Here is a 26723-nt window from a genome sequence, read left to right on the forward strand (position 1 = left end):
GAGGAGCCCAATTTACCTCCGCACTATGGTCGCAGCTGGCAAGTTGTTTAGGGGTAACACTTCACCACACCACGGCCTAACACCCACAGTCTAACAGGTTAGGAGAGAGGATCCACTGACACCTAAAGTCCACACTGATGGCGAGACTTTCTGGCCCCGACTGGGTGGTCAAATTGCCCTGGGTTCTCCTTGAGATTAGGACGGCGCCCAAGGAGGACCTGCAAGCCTCATGAGCAGAAATGGTTTACGGTGTGCCACTCTCCCTGCCAAGTGAATTCTTCAGCCCAGAGGCCAAGACGACGTACAACAAAGGTGAGCAGCTCGCGGACTTCCGTAAATGACTGGGCAACTTAACCCCACCGCCCACATCACACCATGGCACCCGACCATCCCATAGACTGAAAGATCCAGATGTGGCAAAATTTGTGTTCATCTGGAGAGGACTGCAGAAGGCCTCACTACAGCATTCATATGAAGGGCTGTACAAGGTTCTCTGGCAGTCGGGTGGGACCACTTTAGATGTGGGGGCAGTGAAGAACTGTTTACTGTGGACCGCTTAAAAGCTGCTCATTTAGATTTATCATAGCCAGTGCAGACGTCCGCGCCCAAGTGCTGTGGTCAGCCGCCAAAGTGTCAGGACACGTAGCTGGTTCTAGTGGGGGGGTTGTGTGGCGGCACATATCCTCATGGCGAACCGGCTCTGCTTGTATCGCCACATGGCGGGGCAGCCATGGGGAAATGGCATTGACAGAGATTTCTCTCTGACTCCAGCATCCCTTCCAGCGTGCACCCTGGGCAGTAATTATGACATCACAATGCACCAGGTGACTGAGCTCATGCTGCCCTTAAAGAGACGCGCTGAATTTGAATAAAAACAGTCATTAACGACCTTTGGTGTGGTGGCAGTGATTTCCTTCGGCTCCTGCAAGTGCCACAACTTCAATTTATTGAGCGTTTGTGGAGTAAGATATAGTTGATGTAAGAAATGATATTGAAAAAACCGCTATCTAACATTTATAGAATTTGTCAAATTATCCTGACACAACTCTGACCAGTTTATTTCATCAATTTTATCATTTAAATCTGTCTCCCATTGATGTCTGGACCTATGAATCCCCTGTTTAATAGTTCCCTTTTACAATAAAGTATAATAAACGTCGTAACATATCTACTACATACTAATATTTCTACATCATCACATTTCAGTAATAACATTGTTGGATGCAGTTTATCTCTTAAATAAGCATGTAGTTGATAGTAATAAAAAAGGGTATTATTTTGTATCGCATATTTATTTTTTAATTGAGTCATTGTTTCTTCCTAGATAGTGATCTATATATCTAATTCCTTTCTGAAACATAATATTTAAAAATTGATTATCCATTGAAAATGGAATAAGTTGGTTTTGCATCCAAGGCATTTTAGGCCAGACAGCACTCATTGTTCCAATTTCATAATTTACTTTATTCCAAATGTTAATCAAATGTTTCAACGAGATGTTTCCCTTTCCCCAGATCATAACTTTGCTTCCCACTTATATATAAAATCTTCCTATTTCCTCTCTCCTAAATTATAAATTTCTATTTTACTCCATGTTGGTTTTTCTTTCTCATCAAAGAAATAAGTTGAAAATCTCAATTGAGCTGCCTTATAATAATTTTTCAAATTTAGTAATTGCAAACCTCCTAACTCCAATTTACAGTTCAATTTATCTAAAGAAAGTCTCACTATTGTACCCTTCCAAAGAAAATTTCTAATATATTTATTTAATTCTTGTAAAAACTTTTAAAGTATCATTATCAGCAATGTTTAGAATAAATATTGTACCCTAGTAAATATATTCATTTTAACACAATTAACCCTACCCAATAGTGTAATTGGCAACACCTTCCATTTATTTGAGTCCTCTCCGATTTTCTTGAGTAAAGGTACATAGTATAGTTTATATACATTCTCTAATTTATTATCCACATATATACCTGAATATTTTAACCCATTCATTGGCAGTGGGTTAATAAGAGACATAATTTCACTTTTATGCCAATTTACTTTATAACCTGAGACCTTACCATATTCCTGCAATCTCAAATACAATTTATGAATTGACCCTATTGGCTCTGTCAAATAAATCAAAACATCATCAGCAAATAAATTAATTTATCATTTTTTTAAATAATTGGCTCTACAAGAGGTTAGTTCTGGAAGAGGTTCAATCGCTAAAATAAATAATGTAGGTGATCTAGTTCATGGAAACAATCTGTAAACCTGTCCATTAGCCTTAGGATTATTATATAAAGGATTATTATATAAAGGATTATTATATAAAGCTTCAACCAATTTATAAACACCAGACCCATCCCAAATTTCTCAAACACCTTAAACAAAAAGTCTCACTCTAATATATCAAACCCTTTTTCTCCAACCAAAGCCACTTCCACTTCTCCTCTCTTTTGTGCTAAATGTATTATAGTAACCTAGTTGCATTATCTGAAAATTTTTATTTTTTCACAAAACCTGTGTAGTCCATATGGATCAGTTTTATTGGAAATTTTATCAACCTAAAACTTTTGCTACTATCTTATAGTCTACATTTGACAAAGAAATTGGTCTATAAGGTACTGGTTTTAGAGGAGCTCTATCTTTTTTGGTATTAATGTTATTATCGCAGTGGAGAAATTTTACAGAAGTGTATGTGTTACCATTGCCTGTTCTAATACACCCATAAAGGGAAGAGTCAATAAATAAATATTTAAAATTTTTATGAAGTTCAGGTGGGAAACCATTCTCTCCTGGAGATTTGTTATTTTGTAATGAGATTAATGCTTCCGCCACCTTCTTTGACATGGAAGGGGCATACAGGTCCCTTTGCTCTTGTAAAGTTAACACCAGTAATCTTGTTTGTAACAAAAAAATCCTCTATTTTATTATCAACTCTCTGAGATTCAAATTTATACAACTGAGAATGGAATTGTTCAAAAGCCTCATTAATTTCATGAGACATAAGTAGTTACATTCTGTTTTAATTGCATGAGTAGTTATTGAAACTTGTTCTGTGTTCATTTGCCAAAAAAAGACCATATGAGCCCTTTCACCCAACTCATAGTATCTAATCTTACTTTTCATTATGGCTTTCTCTATTCTATATGTTGGTAATGTATTGTACTGAAGTTTTTTTATTTATAAGTCTTTGATATTTTTCCTCTAAGGCCCATCTTTATAAATCCTTTTTTAAACATGATATCTCTTTTTCCAATTGGTCAAATTCTTTCATGTAATCTTTCTTAATTTTAGAAATATAACATAATTTTCCCCTTAAGTAAGCCTTTATTACATCCCATAAAATAAACATATCATTAACCGAATTAGAATGAGTCTGAAATAAAACATGAATTTACCTTCTAACAAAATCACAGCAATCTGGCCTTTTTAATAATATTGAATTAAGTCTCCATCTATAAGTAGATTGTTCTTTATCTACCATTGTAAATGTCATCAATAATGGCGAGTGATCAGATAGCAGTCTTGCTTTATAATCAACTTGATTAACTCTAGCTTGAAGATGTGCTGACATTAAAAATAAATCTATCTTTGAGTATGAGTTGTGTCTATTCAAATAAAAAGAATAATCTTTATCCCTTGGTGAATTCTTCTCCATATATCTATTAAGTTGAAATCTTTCATTAGCGCTAAAGTAGTCTTCACTGCCTTTGCTCTTATTACTGTCCTACTGATCTATCTAAAACTGTATCTAGACAAAAAATAAAGTCCTCAGCTATTAAAATATTCTGATGTGTTCCTGCTTAATTAAGAAATTTTTTTTATCATCCACAGTTGGTGCATGCACATTCAAAAACATCCAAAATTCTGAACAGAATTTGACAATGTATCATAAGATATCTTCCTGCATGGTCAATCACTAGTCTTGGTATCATAACTGGAAGAGATTTCTTTATCAAAATTGCTCCCCTTCCCTTTGAATTAAACAAAGAAACTATGACATATCCCACCTCTTTTTAATTTCTGATGTTCATTTTCAGTTAAATGAGTCTCTTGAAGAAAGCTACATGTACATTCATTTTTTTTAATGTGTCAATATTCTCTTACTCTTCACAGGTCCATTCAGCTTAACATTACAACTCAGAAAATTCAATAAATTATTCATTTGTATTCACTTTACTCTGAGGCCAATGACCTTGCCCCTTCACCTCTCTTTGCGTATCTCCTTGATTATCCCAATACTCAATGTATACTGTGATAGAGGTCACCCTCTTTGGGAATCCAAATGGAAAAGATAAAAAAAATTTTGAGTTGCCATTTTCCAGGTGATCCAGAGCTGAGTGGAGAGGCAGCGATATTGCATCTACTGTGGAGCGATTGTGACAATAGGAAAATTTCAGTGGGTCCAGATTTTTGCTTAGTTACATCTAAATTCTGGCCATGACCAAAGCATTTCATCATAGATGTTAGTGCAACTGGGTGATGGTCATTGAGGAATCTCACTCTGTTCTTCTTGAGCCCTGGGATGATTGATGCACTTTTGAAGCAGGTGGGAACTTCTGACTGCAGTAGTGAGAGATTGAAAATATCCATGAACACTCTGGCTAGTTAGTTGGCACAGATTTTTGGAACCTGCCAGGGCCTAACATCTGATTCAGTTGGATAAGGCATTGGTGCAATCACACTTCAAGTACTGTGTGCTGTTCTGGTTGCCCGATTATCAGAAGAACATCAATATTTCGGAAGGAGTGTAGAGATGCACCAGGATGTTGTATGAACTGGAGGGCTTGAGGTTTTATGGGAGGGGGAGGGGGTTCGATCGGCTGGATCTTTATTCTTTAGAATGAAGGTGGTTGAGAGGTGATCTTATCAAGTTTTATAAAAGCACGAGGGCAAGGATAAAGTGGTTGCTCACATATTTTCCCCCCCAGGATAGATGATTCCAGAACAAGAGAATATCGGTTTAAGGTGAAGGATTTAAGAGGAACCTAGGAGGGAACATTTTCATTCCAAGAGAGGGTGTCTGAGAAAACTGCAGAAGGTGGCACAGTAACAATGTTCAAAAGAGATTAGGGAAGATATCTGGACAGGAAGGGCTGAGAAGGAATAAGACCCAATGCAGAAAAATAGGACGAACTCAGCATGTCAGCAGGTTGAGTCTGCCTGAGTTGGGCCAAAGGGCCTGTTCTATGCTGTAGGACTCTATTGCACTAAGCGTTGTTGACTGTCTCTGGTCCAATCCAATGGGGAAGATCATGTTGATGAGCTCGGGTGCTGCTTTTAACGTGTTCGTGGTGACCATTTCCCCTCACTGCCACAGAACACAATGGCAGCTCAACGTTCCCAGAATCCTCTCTGTGAAGAAACACCTCTTTGCTGAGCAGTTTGCATACTTTATTCTCAAACAAAATGGTACATAATCCTGTCACCCATGTAACTTGCATGATGATGTAAGGTGTTCCCATAGCACTCTTCTCCCCCCCAAACAAAAACTAGTACAGATAATAAGTCTCACTGTTTACTTAACTAAATTTTGTGTTAAGGTGCATATACGTAGCACTTGGACTATGTGGGAGTGGAGAATAACGACATGCACACAAAATTGTTGAAGTCGAGACTGGTTTATTGCACTGGCTGTTGCGTTTATATAAGCCCTAGGTGCTGACAACAGGGCATCGCGTCATCGGAGAACCAGCCTGGGATTCCTGCCACAGTTCACCATCTTCCCACCATGTGGGAGGTCACCTGGACTGTGTGGTCGCTGCGTTGGTCAGCCATGTTGTGGGCCAGTCTGCATCTCTGTGCGTGGGCCACTACATATATACATACACACACACACACACATATATATATTCTTGTGTTACCAAAAAGTATTATTATGCTAATTATCATTAACCCTCTTCTTATGTCTTCAAGTTACTGCACATAATCCTTAAGATGTGATGGGGAATGTCTTTCTCTCTGGGATCTCCTTGGGACCGGAGAACTCCAAACAGGGTATGAGTTTTTGACCCTCCCAAAGCAGCTGAATTCTCCTCATTCATTTATCTCTCGATTCTCCTTGGGAGTGAAGAACACCAAACAGGGGTACAAGTTTCTGTCCTGGCCTGAGCAGCTCAATTCTCCTCGTTCCTTGGCACAATGATTTGTCTCTCAGCCTTCCCTGGTATTATTACTGTAACTGGTACCAGAACTTTCCAAGCATCCACAAAATATGGCTGTGTCCAAACCGAAATGTCTTCCAGGCCGATTTCAAACTGTAGACTTCGATTACTCATAGCTGGTCTATGTTTCTTTTCCATATGTTCTCCCCGATCAGTACAGAATATGAACATGGGCTAAGTTTTTTTAAGAGCACGCCTCTTACTCATGTCTCTTTATTTTGCCTGTAGTCTCTTACAAGTGCTAGTTTGCTAATTCCCCAATCTCCAGAGATCTGGTTAATTTGTTCGGTGATGTTGATTGTTGGATGCAGAGTCTGAATTTTTGGTGTATTGCAGTAAGTTGTGTTCTTGAGTTGCGTTCAAACATCAGTTCCTCTGCTGTGTATTTTGTGGTGGAGTGCGGTCTTATTTAGATGACAGCAGAAAATCTGCAATGTTATGGTTCCAGGATACTTCATTTGTCTTTCTGGCCTTCATTGCCCTTTTAAAAATGCTCGGCTTCCCCACTGCTACTCAGGGGGTGGGGGTGGTGGGAGGGAGTTGGTGCTGATACTATGTTTCACTTTGTTGTTCCTTAGGAATCACTTGAAAGAGTTTGTATGTTTTCCCTATAGATGACACTTTCCAGGTTCTAATATTTCCTAATTTCAAAACATGTCATCTTCAAGGAAACATGAAGACACTGTTCTGAAATACTATCTTATTAAACCAATAAGCCAAACTTTGTAGATGCTGCTTTATGTAGCTTTAATTCGTCAATAAAATGGATAAATGTTTTGCATGACTTCACATTAAGATTTTCATAATGATGAATAAACAAAGCATTCAGCTATATTTAAGGACATGGCGATATTCAACTTTAAAGAGATATACAAGAAAAAATAAGACAAGTTCAAAGAAAATGATCTTGAGCTCATGTCTCCTTCATGGTACATTGAAGAATGAGATGCAAGGTCTTAGTCTCTGCGCATATTACAACATATCACATAGTCGCTATGGTAACACTTCAAACAATACTTCTTAAAGAGATAGGCAAAAAATTAACTACGAATCAAAAACATAAGGTTTTAACATTTACAATCCAGACCTAATTATTATTATAGACATTAATGGCTAATATATAATAATTACTATTACAGATACAAAAGTAAATATGGCAAGTATAAGATTAGAAATTAAAACTTTCTGCTTCTTTTAAAAGACATATTTTAGAAATAGGTCGATTTAAATAACCAATCTTGGTTTTAATCTGCACTTGCTGAACAAAACTGTTTTTGTCTGGAACCGTATTCATGATTTTCCCCAGCAACCAAGAATTTCTTGGTGCAGAATCACCCATGATAATTATAATGTCTCTGCATACAAAATTGTATTTCGCTTTAGACCATTTTTATCTTTCTTGTAATAATGAAAGATATTCTTTAATTAGAGTTCAGCATTGAAGCTTCGTTTTAAGCCGGTGAGGCTCTCTGAAGGTCGCACTCAACAGCTTTCAGAACAAGGGGCTGGACGGGTGCCAGTGTTTCGCACGGTGGCCACTGCAGGTGTTGTTGCTGAGGTTTTGACAGTTGAATCAGCTGGGGCACCACCAGCTGGAGAGATAAAGAGTTGTCATTCGACTGCTACAGTGGTGGCGCTGCAAAATGCATCTTCAATTACAACGGTTTTTCCAGACATCGATTCAGTGAAGGTGATTAAAGAGATTTGGCTTAAAGATAACCCTGATCTTCAGTCTCCTGGCATTGCTGGGGGGACTTTGAGCGGGATTTTTATATAAAGTCAAACTGCTAGAAAAGATACTAAATTAAGGGAAGGGACAGAAGATCCCGTGGTCTCTAAGGAACAGCAAGACCCCATTATGCCTGAATCTACTTCTGTTGAAATGTCTGTTAAGGATCTTGAAGATAAGATATATTCTGTATCGAGTCACTTAGCTAATTTTATGAACCTGTTTATTTCCAAGATTAATGAGATGGCAGAAGTCATTAATGGAGCTTTTAAGCTTGAAATCATTGAAAGATTTGAAATGTGTGATCAAGATTTAGTCGATGCACAGGATCAACTGCAAGATGAAAATAGAATAATTGAAACATTGCAGATCCAAAATAAAAATTTAGCAAAAAAGGTTGATTATTTGGAGAATCAATCTAGACGGAACAACGTGAAAATTGTTGGTTTGCCAGAAGGCATAGAAGGACCAGATTCAAGAAAATTTTTTACTGAATGGATTCCACGAGTGTTAGGACAGGATAAATTCCCTGACGGTTTAATATTGGAACATGCTTATAGAGTTTTAAGAAGAAAATCTTTTTCAGGACAGAATCCAAGACCTGTTCTGATCCGTTGTTTAAACTATTGTGACAGAGAGACAATTTTACGTACGGCTATTAGAAATGCCCAGCAAAATAGATCTCCTTTGATGGTTCAGAATAATCCTGTTTTCTTCTATCAAGATTTGAGTCAAGAAATTATGTTTCAACGACGCGAATTTAATTCTGTGAAAGAATGGTTGTGGAAAAAAAACATAAGGGAACATTCAGGTATTCTGTAGTACTGAAGATTTTTAAGGATGGAAATTAGCCAAAGTTCTTTGACAATCCTAAAGAGGTTATGGACTTTGCTCAGTCTCTACCAATCATGCAGTTTCAGGAACGATGTAGTCCTTCAAGGTCTCCAAAGAGAGTAGAGATGTAAGGTGGGATCCAGTTTTTTAAAAGAAATGGAAGCAATGGTGACCGAAGAGGTAATGTTGATTTAAAAAAATAAATCTTTTATCTTTTTTTTGAGAAGAGTTTAAATAGTTTAAATAATGATGATAGTTTAATGAAATGGGAGTTGGGAGAGGGAACTGGGTGGGCACTAGTTTCCAGAAGTCATCAGCTACCTGTGAGTTATCTCACACCCAATATTTTGGGGGAGTTACCGCTTTGGGCGGTTTAAACAGGAGGAGGTAGTTGTGACCTCCGACCTGTTTTTTTTTTCTTTTTAATTTTTGGGTTAAGAAGTGAAGGTTTTTTTATTATTTTTTAAAAAATAAATAATTTTTTTTAACTCTTTTTGTTTTCTGATTGTAATTGAGAGGGAATTAGGAGGTTTTTTTTCTCTCCTTTTTTTTCTTTTTTTGGGGGGGGGGTTTTCTCTTTTCTTTCTTTTTTAAGAGGATGATGTCACAGAAGATAATAAGTCAAAAATTGAGGATGTTGAATTAGATGAAGAGGAAGATGAGGGGAAAGGTGATAAGAAGAAAAAGAAGAAAATTAAGTACAAATACATTGAGGGAGAAGAGTTTAATAAAATTAAGGTAATTTCGATAAAGAATTTTGAAGATGTTATAAATGAAGAATATGGAGAATTTTATAAGAGTTTGAACTTTTTTCTTTTTTTATATAAGGGGAGGGGAAGGGAATAAAAAGTTTATCTGATTTTTTTTCTAAGGGATGTTTTTGTTCTCTCGATGAATTATAAACGAAACTTGGTATTAATGGAAATTCTGTATTTATGTATTATTAATTATGATTTTTTTGAATAACAGATATGTGGTTGATATATGATTTTAATATTTGAACTTAGTTTTAAAGTGGATTTCATTTGTTAAATACATGTATTATGTTTGATTTAAATATATGTTTAAGGGTATTATTTTAGCATTGATTTTTTTTTGTTGTTAGTAATTTTTTTTGTTGTTAAATTTTATCCTTTTTTTGTAAGTGGGGTTTTTTCTATTTTATTTACAATATTGTTAATTAATTCTTCACTCTTTATTTTGGGGGGGAGGGTTGGACTAATTTTAAATTAGATGATTAATGTTGTGTTATAATTATTGGGGGGGGTTAATTTGTGTAGTTTAATGATGTAGTATTCTAATTTTTATTATCTTATTTTTTATTATTTCTTTAAATGTAATTTTTATTTTATTCATGTCATAAAATTTTAAATAAAGTTTAAAAAAAAAGATATTCTTTAATCTATTTTTTCCAAAATTAATCCACAATAAACTGCACTTGTTTCCATCTGCATCTTACATAAATATCTTCTTTCTGAAATTGTCTGGGCTGCTGGGCACCCAGACATCCTTGAGTTTGAGGCCCAAAATGGCTGTCCGCAAGGCCTGCATCTCCGCATCATTCCTCTGTGCCTGACCTAGTTGCTCTAATCCAGGCCGGGGGTGAGAGTGTTGATGGCTGGACGGGAGAACGCATTTGCTACTATATTGTCCTTGCCAGCCCTGTGTCGGATGTCGGTCATGAACTCAGACACTTACAAGAGGTGGCGCTGCTGATTGGCGGACAACAGATCCTTGGCCATCGCCAGTGCTTGAGTGAGGAGCTCGTGATCCGTGAAGGCTGTGAATGGCCTACCCTCCAGGAAGTAGCGGAAATGACAGATGGCCAAATACAGTGCCAGGAGCTGTATTTGAGCTCCGGTGGGCACAGCTGCTTGCTGAAAAAGGCCAACGGGTGCCATTGTCCATTGAGCCACTGTTCCAGAACCCCTCCCACTGTCATAGATGAGGCATCCATGGAGAGTGCCGTGTGCACCTCTGGCCGCGGGTGCACCAGCAGCATGGCGTTGGCTAGAGCCTCCTTTGTCGTGTCTGCCTCCTCTGACCAGGATAAAGTCTTTTCTTTGGTCGCCATGAGTGCAAACATGTTCAACTCTCCTTTTATATAAACCAGGATTTAACTTATGCATACTGTGAGTAAATTTGTTTAATTTGATTGACAAAATCTAATCTTTCCTCATTAGTCTTCTTTATATTAACTGTATCTAATATATATTTGTGAATATATATTATTCTGTTTGTTTGTCTTTTTACGATGCAAATTGATATGGAGCACTCTAGAAATGTCCAAGGAGATTCAGTAGGGGTAACATTTGATGCTAAATATCATGACCACATTGAATTTAACCTGTAACTTCCCATGAAGTTCAAAAGTGTTTTTTGACCAACTTGCACTGATTTCCATTACTGTTTATTATACAAGTATTTACTAGCACTTACTTGTATTACTGTTTACTTAGTAACATTTGATGCTAAATATCATGGCCATACTGAATTTAACCTTTAAGGTTACATGAAGTTCAGAAGTTCAAAATATTTGTACGTGCACCAGGGACACCTCAGTTAGTTACATTGGTGTGCATCAATGTACATTCAGAATAAAAAACAAGTGGCAAAACCTAGTTCAATATGGGCCCAAAAAAATCAAAGCAACTTTAGCAGAAGCTCTTCATAAGCCCATAGAGTTAGATAAAGGAGAAAGCAAGGGACAGCAGAGGAATATCAGTCTTGCTCTCTTTTGACGATTCCGGACAAACAAGGAACCAGCAGCAGGAAACAACAGCAGTGATATGCCCGTCTCAGTACTCAGTTTTCCAGACTGGCAAGGAGCAGACAACAGGAAACAAAAGAGCAAAACCAGGCCTGCTTCAGAGCTCAGGCATCCAGTCAAACAAGGAGCTGAGAACAGGAAACTGAGGAACAATGCCAAGCCCAAGTATTTTTTCTCTCTAGCAATGCTGGGTATCCTGCTAGTAAGAAATAATTTGCTTTCATAGTGTCTTAAACAATCAGGTTAGAACTTATTGGAGATGAAGTTGCTCTTCCATAAAGTTCAAAAATTCTTTATCTGAGAGGAAGGTAGAATAACACCAATGTCTCTTCGTAACAGGAAAATCAGAAAAGTTCAAAGATAACAGGAGCATGATCACTATTCCTTGATATTTGCCTGATTTGGTCAGTGAAAACAATTGATTATCTATTAAAAGAATAATCAATCCAAGCATAGCTATGATTCGCATTTTGAACAAAAAGGAATATTCTCTGCTGTTAGGATATTTTTAAAAAATGCCAAAACAACTGAAAAACCAAAATTTGTTTTAAAAGAGTGATTTACAGCTGCAGATTTATTTAGAACAGCAGGTTAAGTATTTAACTAACAATTCAAGTTCTCCCACCAACCCCCTCCCCAAATATACCAGTGAATACTGACTTAAATCAGTCAGACTGAAAAATAAATTTCAGAAAATTCCGGCTCCTCAGTGTTGGGGGCACATACCTTAGCAAAAACAACTATTTTATTAAGTAATTTACCTGTAAGAATAATATAACAACCTTGATAAAGTGTGTGGAATGTTTTGATTAATTAAAATGGAAACTCCCCTGATTTTAGCATCAGAAGAAGAACGGAAACACTGACCTTTCCATTTAGAAAAGAGCCTCTCCTTATCACAATTCCTGATTATGGGTTTCTTGTTGGGGACAATTGATGGGGTGGAAGGAGTGGATAAGGGAGTGTTCCCTGTAGAAGGCACAGAGATGGTCCATTTGTGGGGTCACGTTGTAAGTAGCGGAAATGGCAGAGGAGGATGTATTGGATATAGGGGCTTGTGGGGTGGTAGGTGATGCAGTAGCACAGGATGTTCTCGTACATGTTCTGTAGAATGTACTGAGGATGGAGGGTGGTAGATGAAATTTCCTCAGCCCTTGTAGGAAGTAGAGGCACAGCAGGGCTTTCTTGGCCATAGAGCTTGCATTAAGGGACCATGTGAGATTCTCTGCCGTGCACTCCAAGGAACTTGACACACTTAATGAGCTCAACAGTGAAGCCATTAATGGTCAGCAGAAGGTGGTTCCCCACAAGCCCGCTTGAAATCAACAAACATATTGTTTGGAGAGGAGGACATCTCTGATAATGTCATGGAGGTCTTTATCCTGGGTGCAGATATGATGGAAACAGAGGAATTGAGAGAATGGACTGGAATCCTTTCAGGGGCAGGGTGGGAAGAGGTGTCATCGAGGAAGCTGTGGGACTTGGTAAGTTTATAGAAGATGTCTGTCAAGAATTTGTCACCTGAGATGGAAACAGTAATTGAGGAAAGATAGATTGTTGCTAGAGATGGTCGAAGTTGGCAGAAAAGTGGATGAAGTCGACGAGTTCATCATGGGTACATGAGGCAGCACCAAACTAGTCATTGATGTCTTGGAGTAAGAGTTGAAGGGCCTTACCTGTATCAGCTTGTAGCATGGATTGTTCCACACAGCCAACAAAAAGGCAGGCATGGTAACCATGGCTACCCCTTTAACCTGGAGAAAGTGCGAGGAGTCAAAGGAGAAATTATTGAGGGTGAGGACAAGCTCTACCAGCCAGAGGACGGTGGTGGTGGGGGAATAATTGGTTCTACTGTCCAGAATGAAAGAAAGGGCTTTGAGGCCTTCAGTATGGGTAATGGTGGTGTATAATGTTAAGAGCCCAGAGGACCCCAAAACCCAGCAGCAATAGAAATTCACCAAGACAAATGCTTGCTTAAACAAAAGTTGCTTTTAATTACCTTTAAACGAGAAAACAGGGTCAAACTTTAACTTGTTACTATTAACTTAACCCCCCTACTAATTCTAAGTGCATATGTATGTAATGTGTGTGTAAGTTCAGAAAAGTTCTTTGACTCACAGTCCAATATCACTTCTCACTCCTCCAAGTTCACTGGTTGCAAGCAATTCTTATACTGTGCACAGAATTTAACATTTATGAATTTCACCAGACTTTGGTGCTCGAAAAGTAAATGGTTACTGCTCAGGAAGGTTTTGTCTGTTTACAGGACTGGAACTCAAGGACATGATGGGTCTGCAGGGACAATTGGGTTTGTGGATCTTGGGTAGGAGGTAGAAATGGAGGGGTGCAGGGTTGGGAAACAATAAGGTTGGAGGCTGTGCCAGGGACGTGACCGGATGTGGTAAGTTCAGAGATGGTATGTGATACAGTGGGTTGATGAGTTCTAGTGGAGGGGTAAGTAGAAGGTGTTTGAGAGTTGTCATCAGGCTTCAGCCAGACAGAGGTCAGTGTGCCAAATCACAACAGCACCAGTCTTTGATGGTGAGGTTCATATTTGTGTGGATAGAGTGAAGGGCCAGGCGTTCTGAGGGGGTGAGATTGGAAGAGAGAGGGGAGTAGTAAAGTTGATATGGTTGATGTCACAGTGGCAGCTGGAAATATAAAGGTCCAGAGCAGGCAGATCGGGAACGAGGTGTCCAGGAGGTGGAAGACGGTTTAAAGAGGGAGAAAGGGTCTGTAGTGGGGGATGGAGAATCCTGGTTGTAGAGCACAGAGACAGAGCTGACAGAAGAAGAGAAAGGAGAAAGGGGCAGGAGCACAGGCTCATAGGAGGTGACAGGGAGATACAGGGGAGGGGGGAAGAGGAAAAAAGCTGCAATGATGGGAAGAGCGCAACTGTCTAATGGGAAAGGGAAGTGGGTGTGGAGTGTTCATTATTGTGCTTAAAATAATGAGTAGAGTAGGTAGATGCAGTGAACAACAACAAATGCTTTACTGAGCAAGATAAACGCATTTACATTACTGGAAAGAGTTTGCAGCTTGTGTCCTCAGCCTTCCATAATCTCCCTACTAACCAATCAGGTACCCCCCACACGAGCAGTACACCCCTGTAAATACGGAGGCTGCAGGGCGATTGCATCAGGAATAGAACAGTCATAACAACAGCTGCCTACATCCCCTTTCTTGAGCTGGCCCCCACACATATTGTATTCCACATCTACATATATCAAATCAACAGCAACTGAACAAAATATATACACATGTCTGGCTCAGTCCTGATATTGTGTGTTAGGCCTACAAACATGTGAGGCTCCAAGAGCTTCTTAGCAGCTGTAAGAGTCGTCCTGGTCTTGCGAGGCATCATATGCTGTGCTGGCATGCCCAAGATGTTATCCCAAAGGACATTTCTCAGGTTCAGCAAACTGAGGAAGATATCCGCTTTGTCTCTGTAACAGTGCTCCATGAGTTGCTTGGCGCTTCTTACAGCTCTTCCTGCAAGCCAACTGGACTGAAAATATTCTGGGCTGCTAGTAATGTGCTTGAAATCCCATGAGGAGGCAAAATCGCGGAACTTCGGACTGGCAAACTGGCCACTGTTGCTGGACAGGAGTATGCGTGGGGCTCCATGTACTGAGAAATGGGGATTCAGTTTCTTGATCACAGCTTCTGAAGTGGTAGCTCGCAATAAGTCTATTTCAAACCAGCCAGAGTATGAGTCAGTCAATATCAGGTAGTGCTGTCCATGCCACTCGAAAATATCCGTTGCCACTGTGGACCATGTGGGCACTGGGTACAGACAAAGGAGAGACTGTGGATGTTATCTATTTAGATTTTCAAAAGGGTTTTGATAATTTGCTGCATATTAGGCTGCTATATAAGATAAGGGCCCATGGAATTACTGGGACATTATTAAACTGGATAGAAAAGTGCCTGATAGACAGGAAGCAAAGGGTTGAAATTAAGGGTTCCTGTCCTGGATGGATGCCTGTAACTAGTGGTGTTTCGCAGGGGTTGGTATTGGTGCTGCTGCTATTTACAATTTATATTAATGATTTGGATTGTGGAATGAATGGTTTTGTGGCCAAATTTGAGGATGACACCAAGATAGGTGGTGGAGCAGGAAGTGTAGTAGAAACTGCAAAGTTACAGAAGGATATAGACAGATTGGGAGACTGGGCAAAATTATGGCAGGTGAAATTTAACATTAAGAAGTGTATAGTTGTACATTTTGGCAGTGGAAATAAACAGGCAGAATACTATTTGGATGGGGTGAAAATTCAGACCTTGATGTGCAAAGGGACCTGGGTGTCCTCATGCAGCGAAACCTAAAAGTTAATGATCAGGTGAAATTGGTAGTGAAGAAAGAAAATGCTATGTTGGCATTCATTTCAAGAGGAACAGTGTATAAGAGTAAAGAGATGTTGATGAGGCTTAATGGGGCACTGGTAAGACCTCATTTGGAGTATTGTATGAGTTTTGGTCCCTTTATCTTAGAAAGGATGTGATGTTGTTGGAGAGGGTGCAGAGATTTACTTGGATGATTCCCAGAATTCAAGGGCTAACATATGAGGAGCGTTTGGCAGCTCTTGGGTTGTATTCATTGGCATATATGAGAACGAAAGGAGATCTCATAAGAGGCATTTCGTATTTTGAAAGGTTTAGATAGGGTGGATGCGGGTAAGATGTTTCCCTTGGTGGATGAATCGAGGGCAAGGGGTCATAGTCTGAAAATTAGAAGTTATCCATATAAAACAGAGATTAGGAAGAACTTATTTAGCCAGAGGGTCATGGATCTGTGGAACTCACTGCTGCATACAGCCAAATCACTGGGAATATTTAAACAAGAAATAGACAAGTATCTCATTAGTGCGGGCATCAAGGGATATAGGGAAAAAGCTGGAAATTGGAACTAGTGTAGAGTAGCTTAGTGTAGATTTACAGACAGACTCGATGGGCCTAGTGGCCTGCTTCTGTTCCTTTCACTTTTATCTTGTGATTGGACTTCCTTGTCTATCTGGTTGGACATTTCTGGCCAGAAATCTATGTCCCTCGCATATTGTTGCATCTATGCTTGGGTGTCCTCTATGTAAGATTTCCACATGCAATTTTTGTAGTGCAGCGAGGATGACTGCTCTTTGGCCTTTCATGTTAATTTCCTTGTCAATGATCAGCTCGTTCCGATTGGGAACAAATGGCTGTACGACAGGTGGCAAACTGCGCTGTTTATTTGGCCAACTGCCTGAAATGAACCTGCCAAGGGAGCTCAGAGTCCTGTCATCTGCAGTGGTCTGCCATAGCTTATCGAGAGGTGCCAAGGAGATAAGGCTTATTGTCATGACATCAAAGGTGTCCTCTTCCTCAGTGTGTTGGGTCATGCACTTTCTAGGAGCTCATGAAAGGACATCGGCTAGGTGCATTTCTTTGCCACATCTGTGGATCAGAGTGATGTTGCACTTTTGCAGACGGAGCATCATTCGCTGAAGTCTCACTGGTGCTGCATGGTGTTGATTGTTACCAAGGGCAAATGGTCAGTTTCAACAGTAATCGGTCTTCCATATGTATAGTCATTAAATTTAGAGCAGGCAACACTACTGCTAAAAGCTCCTTCTCAATTTGGGCATACCTCGTCTCCGTGTTTGATAGAGATCTGGATGAATACACCACTGGTTTTCCATCCTGTAGACATGCTCCACCTTGGCCATACTGTGAAGCATCACAGGTTAGCAGCACAGGTTGGCGCACATCAAAGTAAGAGAGGACAGGGGGGCAGGACATCTGTCGTTAGAGGGCCACAAACACAACCTGTGGCTGCTGGTGCCAAATCCACTCTGTGTCCTTGTGGGTTAACTGTCAGAGAGGAGCTATTAATTCACTGGCATTGGATATGAATTTTCCCAGATAGTTCACCATACCCTGGAATCATTGAGGGACCCCACGTCTGTGGGTGCTGGCATCTTGTTGATGGCTTTTGTTTTCAAAGGATCCGCTTTTAGTCCCCTACTGGTGAACACATGGCCCACATACGTGGCTTGGTCGAGGCAGAATCTGCATTTATCAGGGTCGAGCCTCAGATTTACCTCTCGTGCCTGGTCAAACATCCTTCGCAGATTCTCGTCATGTTCTTTATATGACATACCATCCACCAGTATGTTGTCAATGATGGCACAAGGATACCCACCAAATATTTGCTCCTAGCCCTTTGAAACATCTCACTTGCCAAATTGATATCAAATGGCATTCTTTGGAACCTTACCGGCTGATTGCTGTGCTGAAAGTGGTCAGCAGGGACGAACAACGATCAAAGATATCTGCCAGAATGACTTCCTCGCACCTACAACTGAGAACAATGTTGAGCCATCTGTGCGGCCACTTCTTCTACCGTCCGCATAGGGTGATGCGGCCTTTTGAGAGCTGTGTTAATGTCTTGTGGATCAACGCAGATGCGAATTTGCTGTCCATCCTTTTTGGTAGCCACCATGGACGAGATCCATTCTGTTGGTTCCGAAACTGGTGCTATGACACCCAATTCTTTCATTCTGTCCAGCTAGGCTCTAACCCTTTCTTTCATGGCCATGGGAATGCAGTGTACTGGATGAACCATGGGTCTCACTTCTGGGTTGAGCCACATGGAATATGTCAGCAGCTTGTCGGTGAAAAGTTCACTGTATTCTGAGAAAAATACATGTGAAAAATTATCCTCAGCCAGACTTACTTGATGGACGTTGGTGCCAAAGTAAATGAGTCCCATGTCCATGCACACAGTGAGGCCAAACAGAGGCTTGATATCCTTCTCCACTATAAAGAAAGGTAGCACATAATAATTCCCTAGTATCCGGCATCGCAACTGTACAGTATCAGTGGTAGGGTTTTTACTCCTTCCATAAACAACTAAGCTTGTAGATTTGGCACATGGTTTTACTCTTTCCTTGTCTTTTAGTTGTTGGAAAGTTTTCACTGGCATGAGGTTACACTTTGCACCAGTGTCTATTTTCATCTCGGCCATTTTGCCATTTACCTCCATGGACACAAATGCCTCATTATTAATGTGGGCCATCATTCCTGTTGACACTCCATCGACCTGGTATTCGTCATCTGGGTCACCCTGGCTCCAGTAGATTGACTGCCCTCCTGGGTCCATTCCATACAGAGGCATGCTGCCTGGACCTACAACACCTGTTATTGTGGTTTCATCTGCCGCAGTTTCAACACTGCTGGCCATATGCCGGGCACATCTCCCGTTTCAGAAAGTGGTCTCCTCCACAGTTGCCACACCCAATCCTGGGGCATGGTGCGGCCTGTCTGGGGAACTGAGTATCCTTGTCGATCCTCTGGCCACTGTCTGTTCACCAGTCCGGCTTGTACCATGTCAATACTTGAGTTAGGGTGCTGTGAAGCAGTCAGTTTTCTGCTGTTCTTCTCAGTAGTTTCATAGGTAAGGAACGTTGCAATGGCCTTCTTCAAAGTTAGGTTGCCCTCTCGCAGTAGTGACCTTCTTATGTGGTCGTCACAGACTCTGCATGGCCTTTAATCAGTTCATCACTAAGTGTGCCAAAATCACAGGTTTTGGCTTTAATTTTTAGGTCGCTCACGTATGAGTGCGTGGACTCGCCAGGGTTCTGGTCCCTTTTATTAAATTTGTGTCTCCCCAATGTTATATTCTTCTGAGGGTTACACATCTCCCTAAACTTTCGTTTAAGGCATTCAGGATCCTCCCTCATTTTGGCTGCATGGATCACAAGACTCCCCTCACACACAAAGGACCTCTCCCTTTCGATGAGTTCTGTGCCTGCCAAATTTTACAAGATGAATGCTCTGGTACTTGCAGGCTTATCACTGTGTGCTGCTGCTATAAAAATATAATATTCCTGTTCGAATATGCGCCAGTTCTCAGCTACGTTTCCTTTGAACACCATCTGGTCAGTCTGTTTAAACACGCCGGCCATTTTGAGGTTTCACAAATGTGGTTTTTCTTCCATTGTGAGGCTTCATTTCTGACACCATGTTCATTATTATGCTTAAAATAATGAGTAGAGTCGGTAGATGCAGTGAATGACAACAAATGTTTTACTGAGCAAGATAAACGTATTTACATTATTGGGAAGTGGTGGGGGGGGGGGGGGAAAGAGTTTGCAGCATGTGTCCACAGCCTTCCATATTCTCCCTACTAACCAACCAGGTACCCCGCACATGCGCAGTAAATACGGAAGCTGTAGCACAATTGCAGCAGGAGTAGAACAGCTGCCCAGGGAGAACAGGTTTTCTGGGCCTGCAGGAAAAGGGAAGAAATGGCTTTTCATTCGACTTTTAATCTGCTCCATGACGAGGCCGACGGTGGAAAGGCCTCTGTCCCACCCAGATACTCCGTTAGCAAAGATCACATCGGGAGCATGAGAGGTTGGGACAGCGGATTCCATCCCTGCCCTGGATCCTCCCTCCATCTGCCGCTCGCCCTCCTCCACAGCTCAGGGCAACGCGGCTCCAACGAGGGCCGAGCCTGCGCCTCGGGAACCGAGCACTCGAGACCATCTAGCCGCTTCCCTCCCCCAGGCCCAGGCCGCAGTCTCCTCCGTGGACTGGTCCGTTTCTGAGGCAACGGCACTCAGGGACGCTAGTCATCCCTGTGACGTCAGTACACACACACCTTCACGAGGGGAGCCGTCACAGTACAGGATGGCCACAGGCAGGGTGGAAGGGCGAAGAGAGATGTCAATCAGAGGAGTGGCAGCGCCCGGGCAGTCACTGTGCAGGCACCTGGGCAGTCACTGTGCTTCCACGAGAGGTTTGTAGCCACTTTGCTCTCTGGCTGGTGGGAAGTGGAGGCCGCTGCCTTCTAACATTGGCCAGTTCAGGCCCCGCTTCCCCGTGGGAATTGATCGTTGCGCCAGGAGGTGGGAGACCCAGTCGGGTGAATGGCTTGGCCCTGGTAGGAAGGACTCACTTGGGTGGCCCTGCAAAGCCCTGGACGCAGACCTGCAAGGTCCTGGGTGCAGCCCTGCAAGTCCCCGGGCACTCATCTGGGCCTGATAGAGCGGGTTCAGGAATGCGGGGCATTCTGGGTAAAGAGGTGGACATGAGTTCCCTTTGCACTGCACAAACGTGCTGGAAGTCAAAGGGCGAGGAACATTTCGGGCTTGGGCTCCTGGTCAAGGGACAAGGAAAAGCAGTCAGAGCCCTGAATAAAAAGGGAGTGGGGTGGGGTAGAAGGTCGAGCTCAGGGTACAGGTCACAAGTGGAAAAAACACACAGAATACTGGAGAACTCAGCCACAGTGTCCAAAGGAGGTACAGATATATCACCGACATTTCGGACCTGAGCCCTTAGAAACATAGAAAACCTACAGCACAATACAAGCACTTCGGACCACAACTTTGTGTCGAACGTGTTCCTCCCTAGAAATTACTAGACTTACCCATAGCTCTCTTTTTTTTCTAAGCTACTTGAACCTATCCAAAAGGTTCTGAAAAGACCCTATTGTATCTTTCTCCACTATTGTTACCAACAGCCCATTCCACACACCCACCATTCTCTACATAAAAACATACGACTACTATGTACGTACTTCCCAGCACCTGAAACCCGGGTCCTCGTGGCAATAATTTCAGCCTTGGGAAAATGACTATCACACAATCAATGCCTGTCATCACTTTATTCCTTCTTCAATGAATAATCAAAGAACAAGAAGTAGTCAGAATAAAGGCTGAAGAATGGCAGGGGGAGGAATCTGTCAACAAAAGGCCTTAACTGGATATAATAAAAGGAGAAATGATCATTGGTTTTGACTCTGTGGAAAAGGGGAGAGCAAGAGAAAAAGCTGGGGGAAGGTAATGAGGAGGAAATGTAATGAGGAGGAAAGGGAGGGGAGTTAATGGAGAAGTCAATGTTAATACCATCTGGTTGGAGAGTGCCCCGACAGAAGATGAGGTGTTGATCCTCCATTTTGGGAGTGGTCTAAGTCTGGCTGTGCATCAGACCATTGACATTCTCAGCTAGTGACTGGGAATTGAAATGAGTGGCCACTGGGAGATCCACACTATTGCGACAGACAGAGCTAAGATGTTCAACTGGGCAGTCAATATACAAGATTTTCCAATCTGCAACAAGTCTCTCTGATGTAGAGGAGACCACAGCGGGAGTACAGTAGATGACCCCTGCACATTCTCAAGTGAAATGTTGCTTCACTTGGCAGGACTGTTTGGGAGCCAGAATGGTGGTGAGGGAGGAGGAGTGGGTGCAAGTGGAGCATCTCTTACTGTCACACGGGTAGGTGGAAAGGGAGCCATTAGTGGAGAGGGAGGAGTGGAAAAGGGAGTCACGAAGGGAGTGCTTCCTGCGGAAGTCACAGAACGGACCCTGCGGAAGGCAATGAGGGGAGGAGAGGGTAATACAATTTGTGTCTACTGGTGGGATCATGTAGTAGGTGGCAAAAATGGTGAAGAAGGGCACAAGTGGACACAGGTGGGAGGGCAGAAGAGAAAAACCACTGATTTGTGAGGGGTAAAGAGTAACTCTCTGCTAGGAGTGGGAATGCTGTCTGATTGGAGAGGGCCCAGACAGAATACAAGGTGTTGTTTCTCCAATTTACAGGTGGCCTCGATGTGGGACCTTCCCCCATCCACCTTTTTATTCTGATGCCTGTCTCTTTTTGCTTATACCTGAGCAAAGTGCTCAGGCCAGAAATGTTGGTAATAAAAACACACAGAAATGCTAGAAGAATTCAGCCAGTCTTGCAGGGTCCAAGGCAAATAAAGATTATTACCGTCGTTTCGGGCTTGAGCCCTTCAAGGAATAAGTTAACCTCTATTTCCCATGGATGCTGCGTGACCTGCTGAGTTTCTCCAGCAGGTTTGTGTGTTGCACTCAACCTCAGCATCGGCAGACTTCCTCGTTTCATTCCATTGGTTCCACTCGGCTGTAGCACTCTCCCTATCTGTCAGCCGAGTTAATTAAGAAATGCATGCAGATGGATTGGAGCTGATTGATTTTCCAGACCTTGCCAACATCTACATTATTGAGGAAACAGCTTCAGTTGGGACAGAGATTAAAAACAGACAATGAACTAATTTTAATTCACAGTCAATAAAACACTCTCTCTCGAAGAAAAAAACTGCAGATGCAGGAATTTTGAGTGAATAATGCAAAGCCACAGGGAGTTAGTGGGTCAGGTTGCATCCAAGGCCAACATTTCAAGTTGGGACCTTTAACAAAACTCTCATTACCTTTCTGATTTAATAAACTTCTTGACTCAATTAATGCCTATAAAGTCCCATCTTTCTGACTGAGGTGGGAATACAGCCAATAGCTGACCACAGAGACCAAAGTGACCTGTTCTACCTTGTTGCCTTCCTATGAATAATGAAATGGCTACACTTGTTTTGCAGAGTGATAAAAGCAGAAGAGTTATGGATGGGAATCAAAGGCAACATTAGCACCAGTCACGTCAGCGAAGAGGAGATGCTTGCGTGTTTTACTTCTGAGAAGAGATTACAAGTCACAGTGAAATTCACACCCCCAAATAAGAGTGTTAAGGATCACTGACTAAGGAATTTTGGCCAGTTGCTCAGAGAGAGTCACTGAGGGAAACACAAGCACATCCTCTGAGAGGCTTTGATGAACTAAATAGGAGTGAAGACAAATAATTTATTTTCTACATCGCTGAAGGAGCGAGCAAATATTTGCCTGTTAACATTAATCTCACCGAAGTCTCACTGGCAGATCCACATCAGGGAGAGGCCCTTTTCTTGTCCTGAGTGCTTGAAGAACAGTTTTCTATTTCAGACTGAAATTTGTGCTTCAGGATTAGCTGGACTTTACATGAAAGAAGTTGGGTGAACATGGAGCAGTGTGTTCTTTCCACTGATGATTTGATACTTCAAGAGCACATCGTAACTGAAGCCTTGTCATTGGCTGCTGTGAGCGAAGGGGACCACTCTGCCTTCTGAAATGAGTGCCCACCAGCGGGCCCAAAACGGGAGAGAGGCCGTTAACCTGCTTGGATTATGGAAAGGGCTTCACTAGGTTCTCCCACCCAGTAGCCCACTGGTATCTCGACACCGGCGAGAAGCCTTTCACCTGCCCTGAGTGTGGCAAGCGGTTCACCCACTCCTCTATCCTGAAGACCCACTGACGTATCCACACTGGCAAGAAGTCCTTCACCTGCTTTGAGTGCAGCAAGGTGTTCAGTAGATTGTTGAACTTGCTGACCCACCAGCAGGTTCACACTAGTGAGACACCCTTCACCTGCCCCGAGTGTGGCAAGGGGTTCACCAGTCCTGTAAACTGAAGTCCCACTGGTGGATCTACACTGGGGAGAAAACCTTCACCTGCCTTGAGTGTGGCAAGATGTTCACCCAGTCCTCTAGTGTGAAGATCCACCAGTGGATCCACATCAAGGAGTGGCCCTTCACCTGCACTGAGTGCAGTAGTGGGTTCACTGAGTTGTCTAACCTGAAGTCCCACCGACGGAGCCACACTGGGGAGAGGCCCTTCACCTGCCCCGAGTGTGGCAGGGGTTTCACCCAGTCATCTCATCTGAAGTCCCACCAGCAGATCCACAATGTGGAGAGGCCCTTCTCCTGCCCTGAGTGCGGCAAGGGTGTTCAGTTGATCGTTGGACTTGCTAACCCACTGGGTTGTTCACACTGGCAAGTGGCCTTTCACCTGCCCTGAGTGTGGCAAAGGCTTCACCCAGTCCTCTAACCTGAAGACCCACCAACAGATCTGCACCAGGGCGAGGTCTTTCACCTGCCCTGAGTGCAGCAAGGGGTTCAGCCGATCGTCGGACTTGCTGACCCACTGGCTTGTTCACACGGGCGAGTGGCCCTTCATCTGCCATGATTGCGCCAAGGGGTTTAGTAAATCATCGGACCTGTTGACCCACCGACAGATCCAGACCAGGGAGAAGCCCTTCACCTGTCCTGAGCGTGGCAAGGGATTCACACACACCTCTAGTCTGAAATCCCATCAGCGGATCCACACCACGAGAGGCCATTCATCTGCTCCGATTACATCTCTGGGTTCAATCAATCATCAGACTTGCTGACTAACCAGCGTGCTCACACTGGCGAGAGGCCCTTCAGATCTTCTTAGGGAAAATTTTACTATTTAACCAGGTTAATTGTCCCTAACGAGATAGTCACCTTTGTCAATTTCTCTGATTGGTCATATTAATTCTATTAATCTGAACATTTTACCTCAATATTTGGACCTTTTCCAAACAATTCCAATTTTTATTCCAAAATACTTTTTTAAAATTCGATTTTATCTTCTTGTAAAGAAAATGACCCCAGTTGATTAAAGTCCGTCTTCAAAAATCTGAAAGGAATGCTAGTTCGGTGTGTCCTAATTTTGATTCTATTATTGGGCAGTCAATATACATCACTTGATTTCTTTTGTTACAATTTGATATACCCACATGGGTAGAAATGGGATTACATTTTACTAAAGGATCTTTCCTTGTTGGCAATTCTTGGGTCTTCTCTACCCTCTTTATATAAATTAATTGACAACCTGATCAGTAAACAGAGTTTGAAAATATGGGCACAATTTAAAAGGGCTTTTGGATTTCAGTTTAGCCCAATTATACAGTCATCTTTTCCAACCTTTTTTTGCAAGACGCAGCTTTTAATGAGTGGCATAGATTGAGTATGAAATATTTTAAAGACCTTTTTATTGACAACAATTTTGCATCCTTTGAACAATTGGTTGTAAAATTTATCTGAAGTTAAGCTTTTTAGATATTTACAAATGAGGCATTTTGTTCAGTCCCAGATTTCTAATTTTCCTGGATTTCCCAAGGTGAATATTCTTGATACATTTTTTGAACTACAACCTTCTTATAAAGCCTTAATATCTCTTATTTATGACAAAAGTAGCTAATTTAAGACAAGCCTCGTTAATTAAAATTAAGAATGCTGGAGCAAGATTTCGACGTTTTAATGTCCAATGAGGTGATTAACACGACATCCTTTTGTGTTGTCTGCTCCAATTTAAAGGGGTTCATAGAGCACTTCTGTCTAAAATTAATTCACTTGTTTCTTTCTGGATATAAATTCTCGATGTGACAAATATAAAACAGATGATTCCTCTTTAATTCATATGTTCTAGAACTGCACCAGTTTAGAAAAAAATTGGAAGGAGGTTTTTCAAACTCTTAGTTATTTTTAAATTAAAATTGAAACCTAACCCTTTAATAGCTCTTTCCGGAATACTCTGTGATGATGATGTTAGACTCACTTCAATTCAATATCATGTTTTATCCTTTTCTTTATTAACAGCCAGATGTGGAATTTTGATGAAAATTAAAGGCAATATTTCACCTCCACATGCACAATGGCTCAGGGATATTATGTCATGTTTAAACTTGGCAAAAATGAAAAATGCTGTCATTGATTCACATATTAAATTCCAAATGGTAGAGTACTCTTTTATGGATGACTACCATCACTAAGAGTTTTTTTTTAAATTTTTTATTTTTCACACTATAAACCATACTGACCAAAATGCATAGACATTTTTTCTCTTGAATATATAGTGTAATTTTCTCCCCTTTTTCCCCCCTTCCTTCCGTCCCTCCCTCACCCCCATCCCATTTATTTAAAGTTCAATCTATAAGATACATTAAACCCGTTAAACAATGTCGTCACTTAATAAAAATAAACAGAAATTTTTGTTTTTTAGTTTTATATACTGAGTCAGTTCATTTCGTTGTCTTTTCCTTCTGTCATTTTAGGTGGTAAAGGTCTGTGATAGGATTTCTCTGATGTATTTCATGTATGGTTCCCATATTCGTTCGAATATTGTGATATTATTTCTTAAATTATATGTTACTTTTTTCTAATGGAATACATTTATTCATTTCTATGTACCATTGTTGTATTCTCAAGTTGTCTTCTAATTTCCAGGTTGACATAATACATTTTGCTACAGCTAAGGCTATCATAATAAATCTTTTTTGTGCTCCATCTAAATCAAGTCCAAATTCTTTATTTCTTATATTACTTAGAAGGAAGATCTCTGGATTTTTTGGTATATTGCCTTTTGTGACTTTATTTAATATCTGGTTTAGATCTTCCCAAAATGTTTCCACTTTCTCACATGTCCAAATTGCATGTATTGTTGTTCCCATTTCCTTTTTACAGCAAAAACATCTGTCTGATACTGTTGTGTCCCATTTATTTAACTTTTCGGGTGTGATGTATACCCTGTGTAACCAATTATATTGTATCATGCG

At 41.2% G+C, this 26723-nt stretch overlaps 1 pseudogene; it reads left to right on the forward strand.

Annotated features, from left to right (window-relative positions):
- Positions 1-22444: 22444 nt before the first annotated feature.
- On the forward strand, positions 22445-24563 carry LOC138753080 (gastrula zinc finger protein XlCGF57.1-like; annotated as a pseudogene).
- The last annotated feature ends 2160 nt before the right edge of the window (positions 24564-26723 follow it).

This window comes from Narcine bancroftii, chromosome 2 (assembly GCF_036971445.1).
Source record: "Narcine bancroftii isolate sNarBan1 chromosome 2, sNarBan1.hap1, whole genome shotgun sequence".
Taxonomy (NCBI): domain Eukaryota; kingdom Metazoa; phylum Chordata; class Chondrichthyes; order Torpediniformes; family Narcinidae; genus Narcine; species Narcine bancroftii.